This window comes from Rhipicephalus sanguineus, chromosome 11, assembly GCF_013339695.2.
Source record: "Rhipicephalus sanguineus isolate Rsan-2018 chromosome 11, BIME_Rsan_1.4, whole genome shotgun sequence".
Lineage (NCBI taxonomy): Eukaryota > Metazoa > Arthropoda > Arachnida > Ixodida > Ixodidae > Rhipicephalus > Rhipicephalus sanguineus.
The window spans coordinates 42,665,627-42,682,194 of record NC_051186.1 but is presented as its reverse complement, the minus strand read 5'-3'; the positions used below and the strand labels follow the sequence as shown (position 1 = coordinate 42,682,194).

General features: G+C 48.0%; 1 long non-coding RNA gene across 1 annotated transcript; it reads left to right on the top strand.

The window, feature by feature from the left end:
• The first annotated feature begins 228 nt into the window (after positions 1-228).
• Positions 229-15,402, top strand: LOC125760407 (uncharacterized). The gene is made up of 3 exons (XR_007417982.1): positions 229-452; positions 7,559-7,683; positions 14,764-15,402. It is a non-coding gene; the product is annotated as an uncharacterized LOC125760407 (long non-coding RNA).
• Positions 15,403-16,568: the final 1,166 nt, after the last annotated feature.

The window sequence follows — 16,568 nt, the reverse complement described above, 5'->3', positions numbered from 1 at the left end:
GTCACGTGAACAGACTGCTGGCGTCATGAACTGTGACGTAAAGACGGGAAACGCTATAGGAGAGAATAACGCGCTCGTTCTTTCGTATTTCTTTTTTTGAGGTTGTTTAGGGGGCCTTTTGCGCGAAATATATATCCCGACAGTTGAAGATTGTAAGGATTAGTCATGGTCGGCAGATCCGCGTGCCTGAGACTGAGCACGCATGCGCGCGAGATAGCTCACAACTTTCCAGAACCCGCCGACAGGGGTGGCGAAATTTTTCTTTCTTTCTTGTAGGCCCAGAAGTGTTTCCTGAAGTCAGTTTATTTATCATCTGCGGGAGTTTCTTCACGCAACCTCAGCATCGGTTCCTAAACAGCGCTTCCGTGTTGTGGGGAAGAAATAGGCGACCCAAGGCGTCTGCGTTGTGTACACGTTTCTGATGCCTGTCGGCGAGTTCCGGAAAGTGTGAGGTAAGTCACCCGCGTGCGTCTTAGGCACGCGGAACTGCCTAACATAGCCAATATATACTCTCAACTGTCGCGATATATATTTCGTCGTAGGAAGATTATGTATCTAACTGCCGTGGTACATGCAGGTCTTATACCCGTGTCACACGGGCGCTTGAAAGGCCTTCCAACCGATCGTCTATTGACTCAGTGGTCAAACACGAGCTGCTACACGGGACGTTTCGAAGACCATCTAGTCAATTACTATTGACTCAACGGAGAACCCCACCGAGTCAACGGAGCACCGCACAACTCCATCGAAACTTCGATGGCCATTGAGCAACGGAAGCGGAAACAGCGCGAAAGTGCCTTCTCGTTCACAGTAGTGCTCGTACTGACGAATAGAAAAAAGAAATCTAACCAGTGTGCCTTAGAAGCAGCATATGTGAGCGTTATAAATTATTTCATGAAGTATTCTTGCCACTTCAAATGTGCGAACTGCCGATACTCTCGACAACAGCGACGTGCCGTGTCTTGCCGTGTCTAAACCGCCGCAGTTTCACAGCTGAGCAACTTAAACTCAAGATATCTATTCGTAACTACGCGTAAACAGTTTATTAAAACGTTTGAATAAAGCAACAGACATATTTGTGTTTTTAAGGGAATTTATATTATTTAACTGTCTATGACATGAATACGAAAATAAAGATCCACAGCGGTACACATTAACGCCTCGACCACTCAACGGCCATTCAAAACTGCCGCGTAGGAGCGCGGCAACTCTATCGAGCTGATAGAGCTGTGGCGTTTCGATGGCCATCGACTCGATGACCCTTCAAAAGTGCCCGTGTGACACAGGTATTAAAGGGCCCCCAAGAGCCTCTGAAGATACAAGGAACGAGCGCGTTATTCTCTCCTCGCGTTTGCCATCTTCTCGGCACAAATCGCGACGTCGTGAGGAAAATAAGCTCTCAATTGGTCCATATACCAAGGGTATCAGTTGTGAATTGTCTCCTATCCTGGTCTGCCATGCAGTCGTATGCCCGTTGTGTCTTGTCTCGCATGACTATCATGCGCAATTGACTGATTTCACTTCGTTCTGTGTGTTTTCGACTGCCCAAGCGGGGATGATAGCGTCTAGCCGAAAAGCGTGAAATCCCGGTAGACTCAACGCTCAGAGCTGACATTGTCCACGTGTTTTAGGAACGAATAAGTCGCGAGGAGGTGATATCGCATGTAGGAAGGGTATGTGAAGGCGAGAAAGAAACCACTCTCTCGTCTTTGAACTCGAAATGCTTTAGGGCGCCTTCAAGGAAAGTGATATGATGAACGCCAGCTGGGGGGCACTCAAATAGGTAGCTGTACACTCTAAGAAAAAATCGACTATTTGGGATGTATTTCTGCCACGCAACTATATCGTCATCTGGCTTACTCGCGTTTCCTTTCTTGAAAACACGACTCTCGCCACTTTCCTATCAAGAATGCTATGTTACGCTGATAGCGCGCACGCCTTTCGTGACCGGGACTGCGGTGATAACGCAACGAAAGTACGCCAGGCACATGACCATTATAACTGTGTGGCAGGAATGCTCCCCAAATACTCGATTTTTCTTTTAATTTAGTAGGGGCTTGGAATCGATACCATCAGCAACATTCGCGCACCATAAGCTTGCACCAGCGCATGCGCGAAGTAAGACCCGCTATGAGCAACACAGCCTTGCGTCAGAAGGTATGTGACAGTTCCATTCGGATGCGGCAGACCGCTTGCTAATTCCGCGTGCGTGTGCGGTGCATGATGCCCTGTCTTCAGAAGTTCCGTGCAGGCCTGCCTGTTCAAAGCTACGCGACGTCTGAGGTAAGTGCAGTTGCTGGAACGCATAATAGAGATTTCTAGCCTATCCGTATTTCGGTATACGCAAAGGGGTTTACGGAATACCGTGTTACCGGGCGATGGTCACAATTATGGACACGTTTCTTTGTTCTCGGCTAGGGGGGCGTCCGCTCCCCCCCCCCCTAGTGACTTCACTTAGGGGGGGGGGGGCGCAGTCTGCCCCATACATTGACTTAGTAGGGAGGGAAGGCGCTGCGATGAACGTTCATAATCATATCGTGGATTTGGGACATAACGCCCCAACAATTATTATTACAGCACCAAAGCAGTGACGTCAGTCAGCATCGTTTTGATAACGTCTCTTGCTTCCATTGTTGAGCTTGATAGTTTTTCAACTAAGCATTACGCGCCACTGATGAAACTTGACGCTAACAATGGCAGATATTTTGAAGGGCACCTACTCCGAGTTCAAACACGGGAGATAGCGCCTGTCGGGAAGGGCCACCTATTTATTCAGAAAACGCGTGGACAATGTCAGCAGTACGCGTTGAGCCTATAAGGAATTCGCGTCTTTCGGCTACACGCTGCTATATCTCCTTGCGCAATCGAACACGCACAAAACGAAGTCAAATCAGTTGATCGCGCACGATAGTCATGCTAGACAAGGCAGAACGGTCGTGGAACTGCATGACAAAGCAGGGTAGGAGACAATTAACAACTGGTATCCCTCGTATGTGGACCAATCGAAAGCTTATTTCCTGATGACGTCACATGAACAGACTGCTGGCGTCATGAATTGTGCCGAATGCACCGGAAACGCCAGGAGAGAGTACGGCGTTCGTTAGTTGTATTTTCAGAGGTCGTTTTGGGGCCCAGTATAACAGCATTTACTCCGGTAGACGTCCTAAAAACCTATTAGATCGGGCAAGTATAGTTTGTTCATTATACTGAGCGGAGAGCACGAAACGAGACGAAGACGAAGTACAGCGCTAGACTTCGCGCTGTTACATCGGTATAATACAGTCCAAAGCAACACGTTGCTATACTTCTTTGAGCTTCAAAACAAGGCCGTCGCACAGCGGAGCGTTTACCCTCCTCCAGGAGCGTTCGGCACCGGCGCGCGTACAGCTCACACAGGACTGCACAGAATTACTGAGTCACGGTGAAGCCATGCCTCCCCAATCTAGGAAGCTGCGCAGCGTAGATTGTAAGCGTCTCTGAAACCTCCTTTCCCAAGAGCTTTATTTGTTTTCTATTCCGGTAATCGTGGAGGCGGTCCGCTACGCGGGTGCGCTCATGCCGCGATTTGCGTTGCTGATTTCGCCACAAGGAACGACAGCTCGTTTTATGTTCTCCTTCTTCTTTGTTAACATTTACTGCTTCTTTTTTTGCCTCATCCATGCGGATCATAAACGAGCAGCCGCGGCTGTCGCTCTCTCCCCGCTTGCGCAGACATGTGTTATCACTAGGGGGCGTACAAAATGACCTGTCTTGTATATAGGGCCGTCTTCTCGGAATCACACCCGCAGCGCGCGGCGCTTGCATAAGTGACTGTACAACGATCTTTGGGTTATAAACTATGGCTGTTTAGGTGCAACGCGTCAGTAGCTGCATACGTTTGCTTTGAAGTTGTATTACCGCGGCATAGAGTTTAAAAAGGTGTGTGCTGACACGCTAACGTTTCATTGGGAGGACCCAATTAATATCGAACCCCGTAGTCTTCCAAATAGAATATTTTGGCTGCCCCGGTTTACCGTGTGGCAAGTGCGGTAAATTTCGGTAGGGCTGCGGATACTTTCCACTACCTGGGCTTCATTAACGTGCACTGTTATCGCACAGTACGCGGTACTCTAACGTTTCGCATTCATCGAAGCGGGACCGCCGTGGTGAAGATCGAACCCGCGTCTAAGTTCCGGTCAACAACCGCCTAGCACCGTAATCACGGTGCCACAGCGATGGCATAGCCTCATGATTGACAGACAGTTCGACTAAAGAGCTGAATTTGTGAGCAGCTGCCTGTGATCGATGTACCCTCATTTTCGGACACACTTATAAAACATGCATTTGCCTAAGACGACTCGAAGGTGAAGGCCATCTTCTTTTTCTTCTCAGCCGATGAATTGATACTCCCCCGCCCACCTCCGAAAGCTTTCTGGAACTGACCTGGTTCTGCACTGCCTCCAGGATCGGAGGCATTGCGAGCCTCCGTGATCGGCACACCTTTGACCAAGCGACGATGTCATGTGATGACGTCATCATGGGCCGGCACGTTATGTGACGTCACGGAGACGTCACAAATTCTGGCGATCTGTGACGTCATCATATGATGACGGCTTTCTGAATCACTTGCGTTCACGCCGACGGTCAGTTTTCGCGTTTGCTGAGGCATCTAAGGCCTTCGCCTTAATATAACAACGCGTAAAGGGCGTGAAGGGTTCCGCAACCAGCTACTAGTCATCCATGCATGCGTCGGAAAATTACGTACTTCGCGAGTCGATTTTTCCGGCGTTCCTGCTCTTGTATTGCGAGCACGTCCTGCGCTGTTTAGCCCAGAGAGAGCAACATTCATAGCCATTTGCGAACCATTACGCCAACCCTTCTATAAACCCCGCGTATCCGTGATAAATCCCGTTCCGTGATAAAGGACCTTATCTGCATTCACTTTGTTACATCTCCGTTGGGTGTGGTTCGATTTGTACGCTTCTCCTTTCTTTTCTTTTGCTTTTTTTCTCGTTTAGCCTCACAAAGCGAGACGCACTTACCGTCGAGTACGCTTCGAAATCAATTTGAAACAACACGCCCCTGCAATCATTCTGTTTCGTAGCCCCGTTCTCATGCCTCTCGACTATTCAACTCTTTATGGCCATCGCTGATTGTATCATACAGTACCTCAAAACCGGGTGTAATATCTTCACTTGTAAGGCTGTTCTTGCCTTCGAAATAGGCTTTTGGAAAGAGCTATGTTATTTGTTTTCTAAGTGGGGGCGAGGGGGGATGGTGGTAACGTCCATGGCTTTGAATTCAGCGCACGTTTCGGGCCACCCACGTCTGTGCCAGTCGTCGTTACTGTACTTCGTGAGTTCAATTTGCTTCAGCGTCCCTTCGGTTCTCTTCGTGCCTGCGCTGTAGTCTTTACGCGTCCTTTGTGTCATTACCCTTTATCCACGCCGCGGCACCGCAAGAAAACGTGCGTGCATAATTCTCTGATACACGAAGGTAGAGCCGATCGTTCCGACGACTAGGTCAGCTCCACGTTGGTATATCTGGAATATAGTCTTCGACATAGAAGACAATGTGTCTATAGCTTGCCGCAACATAAGGATTAATGTTAGCTCCGCCCACAGCTATTTCTGTCCCCACCCAAGGATGATTTGCGTGAATGCGCCACCCATTTACGTTCGCTCACTGCCGTGACGTCAAACACTTTTGCATAATTGAGATTCCTTTGGGATAAGTGAAGACAAGACGATGCGCTTTCTTTCAACAGACTGTTTGATGAGCTATGGTGATACATATACGTTCACCAGTACTAGTAGTAGCAGTAGCAGTAGTAATAGTAGTGGTAGTTGACCTTGAGTAGCAGTAGTCGAAACATTGCCCCAATCGTTATCACGTGTCCAGGATAAAGGCGAGGCAATGCCACAGTTTTTCTTATCTCGTACATATGCTGTGAGAAATATCATGTCGCTCAAACTATGCCCCCATACACGACAGTGGAGCCCTCTATGCGACACTCTGCACGTTTTGACGTCGCTAGACATGCGCTGAAAAAGAAAGCGCAGGAAGCAATTGAGACGGCTTCGAACAACACAGGAAACAGTACAGGTCTAGAGGCCAGGCCAGGACGTTATCACAGAAGCTCTCACGTGATGGCTGTCACGTGGCCTGCGGGCAGCCGCACGCGGTAAATCAGTTCTCCAGTGAGCCGCGCCGAAGATATTCATGAGAACCTCGCGAGCTCTCCCGTTTGGAAACTGAGATAAGCGGTTCCGGCGATTGGACTCAAAGAAGGCGGTTCGCTGCGCGCTTGTTCGCGATTACGGTCCGCCGCGAAAGCGATAGCTTTGAGAGGGACAGCAGCGTTCCACTTTCGCGCGAGGACCTGCTAGCACAGAAAAGTCGCGAGCGCTTGCGTAAACAGGCGTTAGCGGATGTATGTATAGCAGGAGGCAAAAAGCGCTATAAGGACCTGTGAGTACGGAACGCGTGTGCTGACAGTCTTTACTTGACCTGTGGCAGTGTGAACGCACGAGCAGCGATACAGATAAGAGATACGATGCCGCGACAGTTGAAACGTCCTGAACCACCGCTATCACGGAAACGACGTACTCGGACTTTTTATTTACAGCCTACAGACGTTTTAGCCACGACGTCTACGGAACGCCTGCGAACGGACGTTCTGTAGACGTCTGGTAAACCGTGTCTTAAGGATTAACAGCGTGCGCTTGCGTATTGATGAATGCGCTGTATACGGCGACAATTTTTTTTTCAGTTTCAGTTTATCATTTGTTCAAGATACATATAGGTTCATTGTTAGTAGTATGCAGACGATGATCCCAAAGTCAAGTGACTGATTTCCACAGGCGTGTTCGGAAGTCTAAAACTAACGATCACGCTAAGCGGCAACTAGGGCGCGGGTTCGATCCCCTGTCACGGGGGCCGCATTTCGACAGGGATGTTATGACAGTGCACCTGTGTACAGGGGAATCTCGTTGAGGCGATTCTGCATAATACGTTTTTCGGGATGATACGCTTCTTCTGTTCCTGGCCAGCGTCTGACATAGGAGCAACGAAGTATATATTAATACTCTTCATACACGATGACGTTTTCATCTATGATTCGACAATACGGCTGAATAATTGGTTTGACTGGTATTTCTAAAACTTGCAGCTTTATAGATGACATTCTGATGGCCCAAGAACAACGTGTTACACACTTGAAGGCATGTAGATTATGCAGCACCAGTGCGGAGAGAATTAGACGAGCTGTTTCAACGTTGCGGTACAAAGCTGTCTTCAATGTGGTTCGTGTGCCTTCGAGTGGTGCTGCTAGGTATAACTTGTTAAACGGAGGAGCAGCGTATCGCTACGTCCCACAAAGCTTTTGTTATGGAGCCTGTCACAGAGTACGCATATGTTGATAATGGTAGTTTCCGCTACATTTTTTATTTTTCTGCTGTACTAAACACCACACTTGAGTTCCCAACCGAAGGAATAGTCCTCTATATAGGCAAGGGTTGAACTTTTTCGCATCTTTTTATAAAAACGGCTTCTGCTTCCTTCTTTTTTTCCTCACTAGGTCCTTACCTCATCATTCAGAGAGAACGGAATCCGGGGCACGTTGAATTTCTGCGTAATGACAACAGCTCCAGGCATCAGGCATCTAAGCAAGGGGTCCTCGCCTCGTACGAGTGGACCGAGGAGGTAAGTTCAAACGACGCACTGAAAAAAAAAAACAAAAAAACAGGGGGTTAAGTGTCCCACGCAAAAATTGCAACAACCAGAAACTTGAGCATTTGTAGGTAAGGGTTAAAGACACATGGGAGCTATGTATACACCTCCGCACGCAGCTTATCTACAAAAGCTGCATGAAGACGTCTGCGGAATTGTGCCATCTTTTCCACGGTGCGGAGTACATGGTAGACTTCGTGCACGAAATTGCGTGGGTAATCAATATCAATTTCCCTTCCTCCTCCCCCAGTGACCGTTCTTGCGTATGGGAGCCCTGGCGACTTGCTGCAAATAGCTCTTCACTCGTCCCTCTTGTTTGACTGCAGATTAGCCTAAATCGCCGCAGCGTGATTCGCAGACCCCCTCAAACCGAGGCTGGCCGTTATCCCAATCATACTCACGTTCCCGCATTTATCGAGGTATATCATTTTATGCAGATACGGCGCTCATCTCACAGCCTTATTAAACCAATCTCCGTCTATCCTCTACTCTCTTCCTATATAGATGTTTACGTTGCATGAGAAGACGTGCCGTTCACGATCATATAGATGTACGATTCGCGTTCATCGCTCACAACGCGTTTAACGCCTGTCTCTTCAGCATGTGCGCTATATGTATATACAACGCACTCCTGGACGCCTACGTACCGTATGGATTCGTCTAAGGGCAGCATCGGTTAACGCGGAAGCCTTAGATGCCACGTCAAGCGCGAAAAGTGTCCGCCGGCGTCAACACGAGTCATGCAGAAAATGGTGATGGTGAAAATGGTGCAGAAAAATGGTGATGTTACTCTGTGACGTCATAGCGTTACGTCACTACATTATGACGTCTCCGCCACCACGTCATTATGGCGTCATAGGTCACCAACATCTGTGACTTCGTCATGACGTCACTATAATGTGACATCACATGATGGTGACGTCGCGTGACAACGTCGCTTGTTCAAAGGTGGGTCGATCCCGGAGGCTCCGCAAAACCATGTGAGGTGCAGAAAGCTTTCCATGGCCCCGATCCCGGAGGCAGTGCAAAACCACGTTGGGTGCAGGAAGCTTTCGGGGACGGGGTTTCAATACAGTCGGCTAAGAAGATTGCTTTCGACTTCGAGTCGTCTTAGCCGATTGCATAAGGGACCATTTTGTATTCGCCTAATTCGACTCATAGGTGAATGTCCCGAGTCGTCTCGAGACATTTGTCTCGAATGACTCATCAGTCTTGGCCAAAGTTTCTTTCAATAGACTGGAAAGATGGCTTTCGCCTTCTGGTAGTATTAGGCAAATGCATCAGAGACCGTGTAACCTTTTTTTTTTTTTCGCAGTTTTAACGAGGTTAACGAGGTCCTCGCACGGGGACGCGGCCAGGTTGGTTGAGATCTTTTTCGACTATAGTATTAATGCCGCTGTAATCATCCTTGATCGTCTAACTTTCTAAAATTCTCGCGGGGCAAGTTCGCAGTGCGGCTCTTACGCGAGTATATGCGGTGCATCGCGCACGCACACGTCCGACGACTCACCAATGGGCCCGCGTTAATATACGGCGTCGATCACGATGCAACGGTGCACGCCACGAAAACAACGTCAACAACGAATAGAGAGAAGAAAAGCGGCGTAATTTTCCACCGATACTACTAAACCACCTGTATCTCTTGCCGCTTGAGGTTCCTACTTATTTTAATAATGTGTATCTCTCTCTCTCTCCCTCCCTCCCTTTCCTCTTCTCCCATGGTGCGGCCCTATATGTGCTCTGACCGAGTGACCGCAGAATTGCGTAATGATCGGTTAAGTGGTTCTCTGTGATTACACGCACGCACTTGATACTACCACGCGAGCGAGCAATCAAGGGAACGAGCGAAGATGACTCGCGGCCGTGAAATTAAATGGCCGTGAGAGGCGGCGCTAGCGCAGAGCTAAGGTGCGAACAAGTCCGGCGTGGACCACGTTTTAACACACCGTGCAGTAACGTAGCCGGAACTTTTTTTCGGGGGGGGGGGGGGGGGGGGGGTTCAACAGTACTTTATGTAGATCGCGCGTGTGTTTGTATGTGTGCGTGTATATATGTACACATGCAAAACGAGAAATTTTCCCCCTTCTACGCCCCTGCCGCCGTGGTACATAGCCTGAGGTGTCAGGCTTGCTGAGCCGGAGGGCGCGGGTTCGATTGCCGCGGCGGCGTCTGCGGGCGCGAAATACGAAAGCATTCGTGTACGCTAAAGAACCCTGCAGGTGGTCAAAGTGAATCCGGAGACCACTACACTATACGGTGCGTCTTGCGATCGTGTCATAGTTTAAAGGGACACCAAAGTGAAACAATGAATTGGTTTAGATTGATAAACTGTACTCTGAAAACTCTAATGACCTCAATTTCATCATCGTAGGTTTATTTATGGAGGAGAATATCCAGGTCAAAGTTTCATTTTTAAGTTTCGCGCCGAAATCTCCGCACGTGACGTCACGGACTAGGATCATCACCGAAGCTGCGAAAGGCAGAAAAAAAGTGGATACTGCAAGAAAGGCAAGTAAGTTCGCGCGAAGTTCTTGACGCTTTTGACATCATTCGCACTTTCCTCGGCGCCAACGACGACGACGAAGCTATGCAAAGCCTATTAAGCTGCGAGGCTCGAGCCGTCAATCTCCTTCAAAGCAACGTAAAACAGAGCTAGATCACAGACTTCTTTAAATAAATTTTGGTTGTGCGAACTAATTGGTGTGCGTATCTTTATATTTTCGCGACAACTGAATTCTCACGAGAACCAACAAAAATCGCTTCCCCGGCGATTTCGTTATTGAGGGGTTCGAATGTAGCACAACCGCACATCCGAATTTCCTTTCAATGCTTTCGGTTAACGTGACAACATGTTTGAGTCTGTGACGTGGCCTCGAAAGCTGTTTTGGTGGCGCAGAGGCGTGAGAACCAGCTGGGTCGAAAGATTGAATAAGCAGCGGGTTCACTCGGTTAAAGGTTTTGATGTAGGGGTGTGTGGCCGGTGCCGTTTTAGTGGTAAATAAAGAGAGTGAGCGAGCTAGCTGTCACCATGGGAGTCGGTAAGTTGAAGGAGGGGCGTTGTGAGGCCCCCTCCCCCCACCCCCACGGCAACATTGGTTTGCCCCCTCTCCCCCTAGACCATATCCTGCTGACGCCTATGGCTGTCAATAGTTTGGTGTGTTTCCACTCCGTGCGAGAGATTGAGATGTCTGTTTGCCACGTCTGGGTGACGCCCACCGCGAGATTGGCATCTGCTAAACTCTCTGCGTACAAAGGGGTAACGGGGTCGTGAAACGAATCTACCGGCGTGGGACAGGCGAGGAGTCGGTCGGCCTTCCGTCCGTTTCACTTCCCCCCAATGCACCGGCGATGTAATCGAGGTTGAATTGTGTGTTTTACAGCGAAGCGTGGAGTTGTTCCACGGCATGATTTCTTTTTTTAACGGAACGAGCAACGAGTTATTCTTGTTTATTTTGCAAGCACTTCCGGTCGAGCCCTTACTTCTGGTTTTCCGAATATTCAGAAAATTTGTTTTAAAATATAACACTGGTACGAAATTAGTGGTTCTGGTTTAAGCTAAGAGTTATATTGGTTGCATATGATATTGAAGCATAAGTTTACTTAAGGGCCAATTAACTGTCAGGACAATAAATGAAATTTAATTGAACGAGTTCGCTTAAAGAGCACGATTTTTTTCCTGTTAGCAACTGGGATCGTTGCGGCACCTGGCGGAAAATATCTCAACCACGAGCTTCCTTCAACGTGGCCTCTGAGATCCGATTTGGCGACGCGCGAAACAGTCTTAAACCAAGGAATGCAACAGGGTCTATTATTTCGTGGCCGACTGCGCATTGTAAGCGTCCGTAAAGCCACTCCTTCCAAAGCCACAAGGAAATCGTCGACAGCTGTGGCATACACTTCGCCACGAAAAAAAAAAAAGCAATCGCGTAACACTGTGTTCTTATGCTTAAGCCTTCGTTGGATCGCAACTAAGTTACATGCAATAAATTTTTCCGTATTTATCCTAAATGCCACTCAATAATATTACTACTACCACTACCGCTACCACCACCACTACTACTACTACTACTACTACTACTACTACTACTACTAGTTGTAGTAATTATTATTATTACTATTCAAACACCCCCAAAGGCCCTCACTCATTACGCGGATATTACGGGGGCGCGGGGAGGGTGAGTGGCCCATTAGCAGTGGTCACCGATTGCACATCATGAGCAAAAAACGGACACAATACAATGTTAACTGTAGAGAATGTACAAAATAAGTATACGAACAGTAATTGCATAAACGAACAGAAAAGAACATAAGACAAAACTACCTGTGCGCATAAGCTCGTAAAAAACAGAAAAGATCGCCACAAAATCAATGCAAAGTATTAAAAATTAACAATAATAACATTATGTAGTTAGCAGTGAGTGAATTAGCCTTGCAAACATGGTCAGGTCGGGTTCAGTGGCACTGTGTGATAGCAAGACGTTCCAATCAGTTCTTGTGCGTGGTGAGAAGTAAATGAACAGTTGGAAGGCTGGCAGTTTATGCGTTTGACTTTGTATGGATGGTCCCGACGAGAAAAGATAACTGCTAGTGACTGAAAAAAAAAAATTATGAACACAAGGATGGACTTTCCACGTTTTCCAAGATGCAATCGCTTCCGGGACGACGCGAAAACACGTTCGCTTTGCGAGATTTTCAATGGTAACGAGAAACCATCTCCAAAGCACCTCGTCTTTCCAAGCGCAAACACGTCCTTGAGACGAACGCAGATGGCGACCCTCTCTCGAGAAAGGAGAGCGGCGGAGCCTTCCTTTTCAGGAAGTTTTTCTCCCTGTGCTCAAGTGCTTAGTTCTGTCTAAGTGCAGCACATCCACAATTCGCCTACGCATTTATAGCATAAAGAAGGCCGTACAGGAAGTGGGGCAGTAGCGAGAAGATCTCTCCTTCCCTGACAGTCCATCTCCCTCACTCTTTTTTCAGGCATCCATCTTTTTTTTCTCATCCTTTTGATTCGCTCCACTAGCTGCGTGAGCCGTGTTTATCAACAAACCCCGCAGCGAGGAGCGACTGTTTTCGCAACCTCGATCGTCCGCCGGACGAGCAGTTATGGCCCTTAACGTCTCGAGGTGGCGGCGCCCCATTAGAATAACGCGCATGCGCGGAGAGCTGTAGGGACCTTGACGGTACAGCCGGTGTTGTTTCTGAGATCCAACTAACCGCGAGGCCTAGATTATTGGCGCTCATAGGTTTGAGAACGAAGCGAACCTCTAGTTGCTTTCCTTTTCTGTTTAATCATTGCCTAATACTTCGAAAGATTGCTTAATACTCCCGTTATTTAAAGTTTCATATGAACATTTCTTGGTCGATCCCCCAGTGTGCGTACGAGCCATGTGAGAGGAAACATAATCGTCATCATCATCATTGGCTAATACCTGTAATTGTGTGCCAGTAAAACAGAATCTTTACCTATACATTCTCAAATAAAGATATAACATACATTCACGTATTATATGCATTCACATATAAGCTGCTAGTGGGCTAGTGACAAACAGAGTGTGAGGACGACTGAAGCCTCGTTAATTCGATATGGACGGACGGATGGATGGTGTGAAACTGACAAACTATCACTATGCCAACACAAGGCGACTGCCTGGCTGCGACCCAGATTCGACTTCCTCGTTTGCATACGCCAAGCCTCTCGTTTCTTCTTTCGCCTTTCTGTATAGTTTGAGCGAGCCGCCGCAGTCCGCTGCAAACACGTGAACGCGACCACCATGTCCTTCTGATCGCTCTTCAGTCGCAAAAAGGGCCGGACGCCTTTTAAGTATTGCGCGACAACGGGCTCCATCTGTGTCGGGCTGTACGGTTATCATATTTGTTTATTTTCTTGTCGTTCACGCTCCTGGAACATGTTACGCGTCAGCAGACCTCAGTAAATGTGTGCAGCGTAGCTAGAGCTGCTGCGGACGTCATCCAAAGGGGGCCACTCTTAGGGAAGCTGCACGCAATCCTACCAAGGTCGTCGGCAATCAAAAGGATCGGGGCTCGCGCGAGATCATTGAGGCTGCTTTGATGACGCGCGAAAGGGGGGAGGTCTAAACGCCTATCTTTAAGAGAAGTGGGGCTGCGGGATGGTGTGCAATAATGATTGGTGGGCGGGGAGGAGCGCGGGGGGTGTATAAACCTGTGCGTTATAGCAGCATTCATGTTCACCGCTGCTACTTAATTTAAAATGCGCGAAATTTCCGGCCAATTTTCGTTGTGATTACCTTGCGGACCACCACGATGACTTCGCACTTGAAGTGTAGATCTCAGTAGGGAGATGAAAAGATGAAGAATAAGGAAGATAAAAGTGGCGGAACTCTTGGTTTAGAAGGAACGGCGTATCCAGCAAAGTGGTCGTTTCGATGAACAAATGATCGACCGTAAGAACTACAGAATAAATAAATGAATGCATGAATGAATGAATGAATCCTTTATTTCAACAATGTAGTCTTCACAATAAAGCGCATGTCATACAACATGCTACAGCGCCTACAAAGCGATCGCGTTCTCAGCAGCCAGACTTCATCACTATGTTCTCACTTCTCGAATAGAGTCCGCACTTAACCCCACTTTGTGGCTTGTGCCCATCGGTCCCAGCTGACGGCTAAACACTGCGGTGAAAGATGACCGCGGTCCACCGCGTCAACGAACCCTAGTGGCTGGCCTCTCTAACACCAACGTCAGTAAGGAACCCTCAAGAGCAAATCGTCATTATTATTTAGTTTGGATACACACACAAAAAAAAAACACGAAGGCACAGTGGAAATAGGGAGGGAACGGGCTGACAACTGCCACCTAAAGGGGCACAACTCCTGCCTGCTCCATCGGGAAAGGGGAGCATAGAGGAAAGGAAAATAGGAGGAAAAAAAAAGGAAAGAAACTAGGAAAGTAAAAGAAATAACGCAGTCGGGGACCAAAATAAGAAGTAACACGGAAAAATGTCTATAAACGCGACGCCAAATCGGTTTTGTTCAAGAAACAGTCCTACGAGGGATAACTTCGTCTTCGCAGATGCTCCCGACGGAGACCGGGCCCGGAAAACCAGCAAGTCCCCCGAAAGCCTCCACTAATCGCCGGCCAATGGCATGTGCTCAATTGATTGAGCCGTTATGTTCGCAGATGTAATCTAGAGCTGGCGTGACAAAAAGAGAAAAAAAGAAATACAGAGGAGGAAGATGATGACGTTCCTCCAAGTCCAATGGGTAACGGCTTCCTTCTTCACACCACGGGCAGACAGTTCATCGACAGAAGTCGTGGCCGATGGCCCGGGGTCTTATTTAGTTTTCCTTTTCTATATTTCTCTGGTCCCGTAATTCTCACGGGCATTTGGGACGGACACTTACTTTATCACACGCCACACCCCCCGTGCTCCTCACGCGAAGCATCGCCGGGAACGGCAAAAAGCGAGAACCAGTAGACCCCGCGCATGCTTGGGGGAGGGTTCCCCGATTAAATGGTCTCTGCCCTTCTTCGCAGAAGGGTCTCAACCATGGTGCAGATGGGTGGGCAAGCAGTCGGTAGCCGAGCCATTCTTTGACACTCCATGCTTTTAATGTTTGTCGTTGCAATTCTGTCTTTCGTTCTTGTCAGCAGTCCCGACCGTCCATCTTGGGATGGGAGCCGGGGAAAGATGACAGGGTCGGGTGCGTCGGCCCAGCTGTTAGTGGCGTGGAGCCTTCGGTGACGCTTTACTCGATTGTTTGCCATACCATTATTAAGACAGAGGGCCCTCGACCCCAGGGAGAATGTTTCTTTTATATATATTTTTTTCGTTCGTTGTAGAACCTCACCCGAGTGTTCTATTTGGGACGTTGCCCGGTAGTGACCTAAGGACGTTTTCGCCGGTTTGTCGCTTTGGCGACACTCAGCCCACTGTCGCATTGTGTCGTGTTTGGCAAATTACGTATAACGACGGTAAGAGGGAGTGGTACGCCGGAAGAGAATTTACCGCTGCTACGCAATGCTACCTCGGAACTGAAGTAATATGGATGGATGGATATTAGGGAGCATCCCCTTTGAATCGAAGTGACACCTAGTGCCAATGAGCTCGTCATTACCTCTCTCTCTGTTCTGTAGTTTGTGCTAACAAATTGTCAGTTTATCCAACAACATGTGACTAACTATTGTCATGTTGTCAATAGTAACTCATTGTTCACGCCCCTATGTGAGGTCATTCATTAATGAAATATTCGTGAAACTAAATAAGCTGCCCTTTCACTGTTTTTTTTATATAAAGTCCAGTCACGTAACACTGTAGTTAACGTAAAATTGAGTCAGACGGACACCGTATATGCTCTAAATAACACTACACATAACGCCCAGCCACGTAACAACACTGAAAATTGCAAAGTCCACTCACAGGGCCACCGAATAAGTTTACACACGAAGGAAGTGATTAAATCTGCGGGAATTTTTTCTCCTAGAAGTATATTTACAGCCCAAAGACGCACCACAAAGAAAGAAACGACACACACAAGCGCTGACTATCGACTGACTTTATTTCGGCGATTCTCAATGCATTGATACCTCCAAGGCAGCCTTACCGCACATGCGCCACGCAATAAACATAAAAACAAAAGTGAAACAGTGGAAACAATGAAACTGTGTATTACATACGCGATGAAATGAAATCAAACCCAGATGAGTGCAGGGACAGAGACCTGTCGCTTATACAAAGATGAGCCCTTTTTCTGATATAGTAGGCTTCTAAAGCAAGCTGCGCATGCTCATTGTGGCTCCTGCCAAGGATCGACGTCCCTTCAACTTTCAATCCCTTCAATTGCAGCAAGCGTTAATATGAGCCACAAGATGGGGTC